The sequence below is a fragment of the Amblyomma maculatum genome, chromosome 8, assembly GCF_055883805.1.
Source record: "Amblyomma maculatum isolate TAMU_Amacu chromosome 8, ASM5588380v1, whole genome shotgun sequence".
Lineage (NCBI taxonomy): Eukaryota > Metazoa > Arthropoda > Arachnida > Ixodida > Ixodidae > Amblyomma > Amblyomma maculatum.
The window spans coordinates 105,111,245-105,118,719 of NC_139351.1; positions in this window are offsets into that span (position 1 = coordinate 105,111,245).

Sequence of the window (7,475 nt, forward strand, 5' to 3'; positions counted from 1 at the left end):
CACCTGCACTATGTCAAATTAAACTAAATGCTATAGTTTAGAGGTAAAAGAAAGCGTACAAGTATACTCGGCAGCAAGCTCCATCTGCATTTTTCATCGTGCATTTTGTCGTTTCATTAGAAAAAAAAACAAAAAAAAACATGCGTACTGATATTACGTTGTTCGAGTACGAATCGTGCAGTATTGAGCTTCGAAAGTCGTACAGCAAATCGAAAGTTACTTTGGTAAAAAATTCTGGGGCTTTAAGAATCGGTAGAACTAGTAAAAGCGCTGTTAAAAATGGTTTTGCATAGTTTAGTCCGGCACGGTTTGACGGTTTGAATTAGGAGGACGCTCAAGCCTCGCGTTAAGAGCACATGTGATAATTGTCAAGGACATCTCAATTAAAAAATAAGAAGTGCGCCCTGACAGCGAACAAGGACAATGTCTCAAATGTGTAGCCGTGAAGTTTGCTTCTAAATAAAGGGCTAACTTGTATTCTTACTTCACAGTTTGCCGTCTTTGCAAGAGACATGCATGATCACTGGTGTCGATCAAACACTGCCGAGAGGGGCCTGCGCTGTCAGACGTCTAGCCCGATGCGCGGTCTGCCTGCGTGACTCCTTCACTGATAATGGGTTGCTGCACTCCCGATGCCGTCGCTTAGCTCCCTGTTATCGCGCTGCGCAGAAGTTCCGCGTTGTGTTTCTCACGGGCGAGGCAACGTACTCGCGAGTGTTTGCGACTAACGAAAGGGAGGCTTTATATGCACTGCCAGCTAGAGGGGGAACGCGAAGACCTTTGCCATAACAACCGAGAGAAAGGCTGAGGAGGAGGAACAGAGTTTATGTTGTCTTGTAACAAAGAGGTGGGGGGGGGGGGGGGGTAGGGATTAGGTAAAGACAGGGCGTGGGTCCTCTCGATGGCTTTAGATCGCTTGAAGCGAAGCTCTTATAGGTCGTACGATCGTACAACACTTCAAAAATTAGTTGTGGTTTAGCTCTGGTTAACCCTAGTTGAATTGCGAAAAGAACGGCGGAAGCTTCATTTGCCTGCTACATTATTCCCCTATCACGCCCTGTCAGTGTAAGGTGCTACATTATTGGGGACACTTAAGCTCATCCTTTCAGGGCATGACGTGAGAGCGTAAGCTACCAGCGCACATAATGTATAAAGTCATGCTTCAACCTAGCAGTATGGACGTGCCTGCTGGTCGCACGGGTAACGAGAATGCAAACGGTTCTGGCAGGCTGATTCTGATATCAACACTCCCATATGAAAGGAGCGACCCGAGTTGGCCGCTCCTGCCTGTGGCATAGGGGTAACGTGAATTCATATATCATGGCAGGCTGACCGAGCAGGTCGAGGAGAAGGGGTGCTTGACGGGCCACGGACCACGCGACGAGCGGTTAGACTTGGCGTAGTATTGCTTTCGCAATAAGTTGGGACTACTTAAGCATAGAGTTTCTTACACTAACTAGGGGGAAAGCTGAGGGCGCTGTACTTCAGCCACCATGGGCGCGCTAAGAATCATGGGCCGGTGTGCTACTTGATGCGGGACAGTCGGTTTTTCTCGGGTGCATGGAGTGGCGTTACTATAATGATTCTTTTTCATCATCATCATCATTTTGAGGTGCGTACATAGACCTCAAAAGCCATAGTAGAGAAGGCGCAAAAGCAGACGTCGCCAATAAAAGGTTTCTGTTTCTCGAAATGCCTCTAAAAACTTCCTTAAGTGATTGCGCAACCATAATTATTTCCAAAACGTTTTTTTCCTTTCAAAGTGTGCCTATTAAGTGCGAAATATTGGTATTTGTGCTGCTCAAAACTAAGCCAATAGGAGAAAGAGCCATCGCTTATATTGGATAAATCTCACACTGACATGCTGTTTCTCTCTCTTCTTGCAATTTATAGTCACGATATTGAATGTTAGGAGGTTACTTACGGTATAATAACGTTTATCTTTGCATTAGTTTTGGCCAAAAGTTGTAGTTCTGCACTCGGTAGCTCTCCGTCCAATGATGCTTTGAGCGCCCATGATGGCTGAACCGGTCATAAGGATACTTCATGTAAACGCTTATAGACGGCAGCACAGCTTTCTCTCTAGGTAAGAGTAAGAAACTCTATGAGCTTAAGTACACTACTCGTGTGAATGAATGGATCGATGGATATGTAAAAAGCTTCCCCCTCGAAACGGCGTGGTGATAGTCATCCCCATGCTCAACCTTTCTTTTTAGTCTCTTTAACTTAGATAACTCTTCAACATTAACGACTTCACTTTTAACGCGGTAGCGTTAAGGAGCTCGTGTCGCAAAAAAGCCGGTGTCGTCGGCGGCGTTGGCCGTGAGCGGTAAATCCCGGCATGCACTTCATAAATAAAAAGCAACTTCCATGTGCGGCGCTGCCCCGACACGTGGCGCGCCACTCGCCTCTGACGTTTCGCCGTGCACCCTCACGGGTTGCAAAATCAAGCGTCTTTCCTTTCTTTAGATCACTATCTTCGCTCACCCGCTTCTCCCCTTCGGGCCGCGCGGGTACCGGTGCGAGGATGCCCCAATACCCTTGCGTTTAATAAGTTTTCTCGCTCTCTCCCCTTCCAACATCCAGCGTGCGTCACTCGACCAGTGGTGTTTAGGCGACGCGGCTCCTCTTTCCGCTCACAGCGCGATTGCTAGGTGCAGCGTCTGATGCCGGACGCCTCTGACGTGATCGCTGCGCCGTAGCGCTTCTGCTGGGAAAGCGTCCCCTGCGATGTAATAACGCTATCGCGTTCCACTCTTGAAGGCGAAGCTTAAGCGTCCTCCAAATTTTTAGATATGGGTTATCTTTAAATAGTCTTGTTTAATTTCGATTTAACTTCTACGCGTCCCCTCCCTGCTATTTATCCACCAATCTCCTAACGTCTCTTGCTAACCTGTACCACCGATTCATTCGCTCTTCCTTCGTTACTTCTGAACACCAGGGCCACAGGGCCTCGGCTAGAGTGATTATGTCCGCACCGACACCGGATATATACTGCCGCACTCCAGTTTAAGACGTTCAATTGTTTCTGGGCATCTACTGTACATGGCACACGTTTCATCTTCTTGATTAAACTTCCTTCTGCAGCTTTGGGTTCTAAGACATCTTGCCCTAGTTTCAAAGAGAAGGCCGCTGCTTCTTGAGTTGTCATAGAATGTTTTCCGTCTCAATCCTAGTTTTCCCATTTTCTATATATGTATAGGATCGCCTTCTTTTCCATTGAATCATTCCAGTTTTTAGCCTCTGTGTTCTTTACCTGCCGTTTAATGTGTTCTGGCCCTTTTCTGCCACTGTGAGTCAATGCCCTTTAGATATAAGTATTTAAACACTATACCTGCCCACCTATTGTCCTCCATTTTCCTGAGGGGTTCTTCGTACAGTATTTTGCTCTGAGCCTCTCGTGCCTCGAAAGTCGCTCAGCCCATGTCTCCATCTACTGCTTCGTTTGCAGTTTTGCCGTGGGCTCCAAGTGATAAACTTCCCACAGATCCTTGACTTATCAATTTCTAATTCCGACTGGACTTCTGCCCTTAAGCTCAAAACCGCGTTCCCGAAGTTAAGCCCGGGTACCAATATTTCTTTACAAATACCTTTAAGTGCTTCATAACTGTTGTACCCCCATAATGCTCTGTGCTTCATTATCGCGGCATCTCTTCGTCCTTTCGCCCTGGTGGCCAGTTAATGTTTTTCTATGTATGCCTGGCCTTCGTTCATCCATACACAGAGATGTTTATATTCTTACAATCTTGGTATCTCACTACTTTGTATAGTAAGTTTTTTATCAGTGAAAACGTTGAATATCATCAGGCCGGACTTAATTGAGCTGAAGGTAAAGCCGACTGATCCTCCCTCGTACTCACATATATTAACCAATGCTTGTAAATCTTCATAGCTATTGGTAAAGAGAACAATGTCGCCCGTGTACATTAATTTTGGAAGCGTTTATTCTACATCATTTCCACCTAGCTTATACGAGAGATTAAAACCAAGGCTGCTCTCTCATAGACTCTTTTCATATTTTATATAAATCGTGAACAGCTGCGGGGATAGCGGACATCCTTGCCTTAGTTCTTTGCATACCTCGACAGTAGACGTACTTATTAACCCCTCCCATGCAATCTAAGCTTTATCACCTCTGTATAATTCCTTTAAAAATTCAATTACTTCTTTACCAATGCCTTCAGATTCGAGTATGTTCCAAAGAACGAGTATGTTTTACCCTGTCGTATGCAAGGCATATGTCCACAAAGGGTAAATACAGCGGTCTGTTTTCCGCCCTGGCTATTTCAATGCATTGGGTTATTACGAAAATCTATCATCTAGCCGCCTACCACTACTGAACCCGTTCTGCAGTTCTCCCAGTACATACTGTTTCTTATCCATGCCTACATTGTTAGTTTCACGGCCTGCCCTGCAAGCTTGTACGTAACGGACGTTATCGTAATCGGCCTAAATGTTTGATGTTCTTCCTGTCTCCTATTTCTTTATAGATTATATTCATTCTACTCAGTCGCCACCTGTCCGGGATTCCTTATTTGTTATGACTGTTTCCAATTCCTTTAAGAACGTGCCCTTGCTTCTTGGACTAAGCCCATTAATTAGCTTGATTGGAATTTCGTCCGTCTCTATGGTTATGCACACAGGAATATTTGTCTCTGCCTTCTTCCAGTTAAGGATTGTCAATTGTAGGCTCCTTTCTTCATTCGGAGTGATTACCCCATCATCGCGCCTACATGATTCGGCAATAACTGATGTAATATACCCTATGGTGTCATCCCCTTCTAGACATTTTCCCTCGGCGTCCTGAATCTGCTCCTGCTTTTTGTGATTTCTCTTACCCAGGCAACTTATATGGTTCCCAAAGTTCTTTGCCGCCTCTTTAGCTGAGTAGCTCACTTCGGTCATCCAGCGATGGGTGTGCTGATTTAGTTTACTCTGCACCAGTACCTGCATTTCCAGTTTCTTTTGCAGATAAGATTCACATTTTCTTCCCATTTCATCTTGATATTACTGCGCTTTCTCAGCTTCTCTCTGTGCTCTGGAAGCCATCCGTCTTTGTTCGATTGCCTATTTAATTTCACTATTCCACCAGCTTCGAGGAGCCCTCTTATCTTTCCACCTATTTGACCCTTTTACTCTTTAAATGTTTGTACGAATGACCTTTGCTAACTCATAATCTCAATTCTCCAAGGGTGTTTCTCAATCAATCAATCAATCAATCAATCAATCAATCAATCAATCAATCAATCAATCAATCAATCAATCAATCAATCAATCAATTAACTTTTATTTCCTCAATGCCCGATGCTATTAGCTCTAGTTGTTTGCCGGTGAAATTTGCGATTGTTCTTAGTGCTTCCTGATTTTTCCTTTCAACCAGGTGTCCATCTGCAGGCTAATACGTTTATGGCAACTTCTCAGGCTGTACGCGCCTTCATCGAACTTATTGTAGTTTTCTGGTGTCATAATTAAAGCAGCAACCAATGTTGGTTTCCCTATTTAGAAATTCCCACGTGATCTGTCTTTCACATTTCCTTTCTCTATTCACAATATAACTAGGTTAAAAAGTTCACACATTTCTAGAACTAACTTCCCGTTGCAGTCGGTGTATCCATCCTGATCCTCAATGTCTCCATTCATATCTCCGAATAAAATTATCTCGGCCAGTCTCCAAACTGTTTGATATCTCCACTGAGACATTTAACTAGATTCCTGTTTTTCTGTTTGCATTTGTCTCCTATCCATAAATAAGCTACCCCGCGCCATACCTTTTAACCTGCTATTGTTCCTGAAACCTAGACATGTTATTTGCAAGCGGGTTATACCCTTTGCCATTTGGTCCTTAGGTGTGGGTTACAGGTCGAAACGCCAACTAGATGCGGCCAATAAAAATTCTAGAGGGCACTTTGGACCACTAAGGTGAGGTGAAAGCCATTATGGTGCGGTGGATCGAAGCCCTCCACTACGGTACCTGTATTTCCCTCTCTTCTTGCACTTCCACCTTACTCCCTTCCTTTACGGCGTGGTAGATGGGCCCGCGGAGAATTGTGACATATACTGCGCCTTTTCTATCCTTCAAATTAATTTTAAATGCCTCTGATGCTTGCTGTACTAACGCCTCCTAGACATCAAGGTGTGCTCATGCTTGCTGTGTGGTGCGGCGTTCGAGGAAGCGCCAAATCAAAGGCGCCGCACGGACACCTGGATCGGACGCCCGGCGGGGTGAGCTTCGTATATGCATGATTGATTGACTGATTGATTGACTGATTGATTGATTGATTAAAACTTTATTTTCCACCGATTGAGGAGGCCTCCTACTCCCCGCTATTGGCCCGCAGGCCTAAGGAACGGGGGCTGGAACCTCTGTGACTAAGGACTGGCGAATATACATTGGTTATTCGCGGCCTCAGCCGCCAGGCGGGCGGCTCATCGCTGGTCAGTAGGGTCAGGTGGTTGAAATTTCCAGTCCTCCACTACGGCGTCCCTCATAGCCTGAGTTGCTTTGGGACGTTAAACCCTACAAACCAAACCGAAACGTAGCCGGTGGCGGCTGGGTTCGAACCATGGGTATTCCGGCACAGTAGTCGGGCATCTCAGCCACTGCGCTATACCGCGATGGCGCCACTGACTTTGTTGGTTTTTGAGGAAAGGAAGGCACAGTATCCGGATCACTGCTCGGTGGAGACCTACCTTTACAGTTAACAAGTAGGACGACAGGAAGATGGTTTACACGGTATGAATTAAGGAGCACTGAACAAGGGTAAAGCCTAAAGTAAGGACGCCTCAGTTCGCAGGTCGAGCCAACGTTTCGACAAGTGGACTTGTCTTCGCCCAGGTGAAGACAAGTCCACTTGTCGAAACTTAGTCGATACGTTACAGTTCACGGCCTATACTGAAGGCAGATATGTCCTCGGTTCGAATACATGTCGCAAACTTGCCCCCATCTTGACTAGAACTTGGAGACTAAATGGAAAACGAAATGGTGCGGTTGAATTCTGCACAAAGGACGGTTGCCTCATATGTTTCGTGCGAAATCACGGGCGTATAACGGAGTTCGATTCTTTTGGTTCGTAAGAATTTTCATCTTTTTCTGTTGGATTTCTGGATTTAGATTGGATTGGATTGGTACTGAGGCTTCCCTTTTTTACCAGGTGGACCAGAAAGGTCCTAGCCAATTCCCTACTGTGACGGAGTTACATGTTACAACCATAATGACGATGCCGATGCTGGCTTTTCTGCGACACGGGGCCCTTGCTAATGTGTAAAAAAGAAACGCGCCTGAATTGTTGCGCGTTCGGCTCGAGACTCCCTCTTCTTCTTCATAGAAGAAGAAACGAATCCCGAGAGGTGGATGCAGAATCGGGTCGGGTAAGTATTGAGTGGCTAGTCCTGTCTTTCTCTTTACCCTACGCCTTTGCGCCTTTTACCGTGTACCTAACTTGAGATTGTAACTCTGAAATGGTGTCTATGCAGAC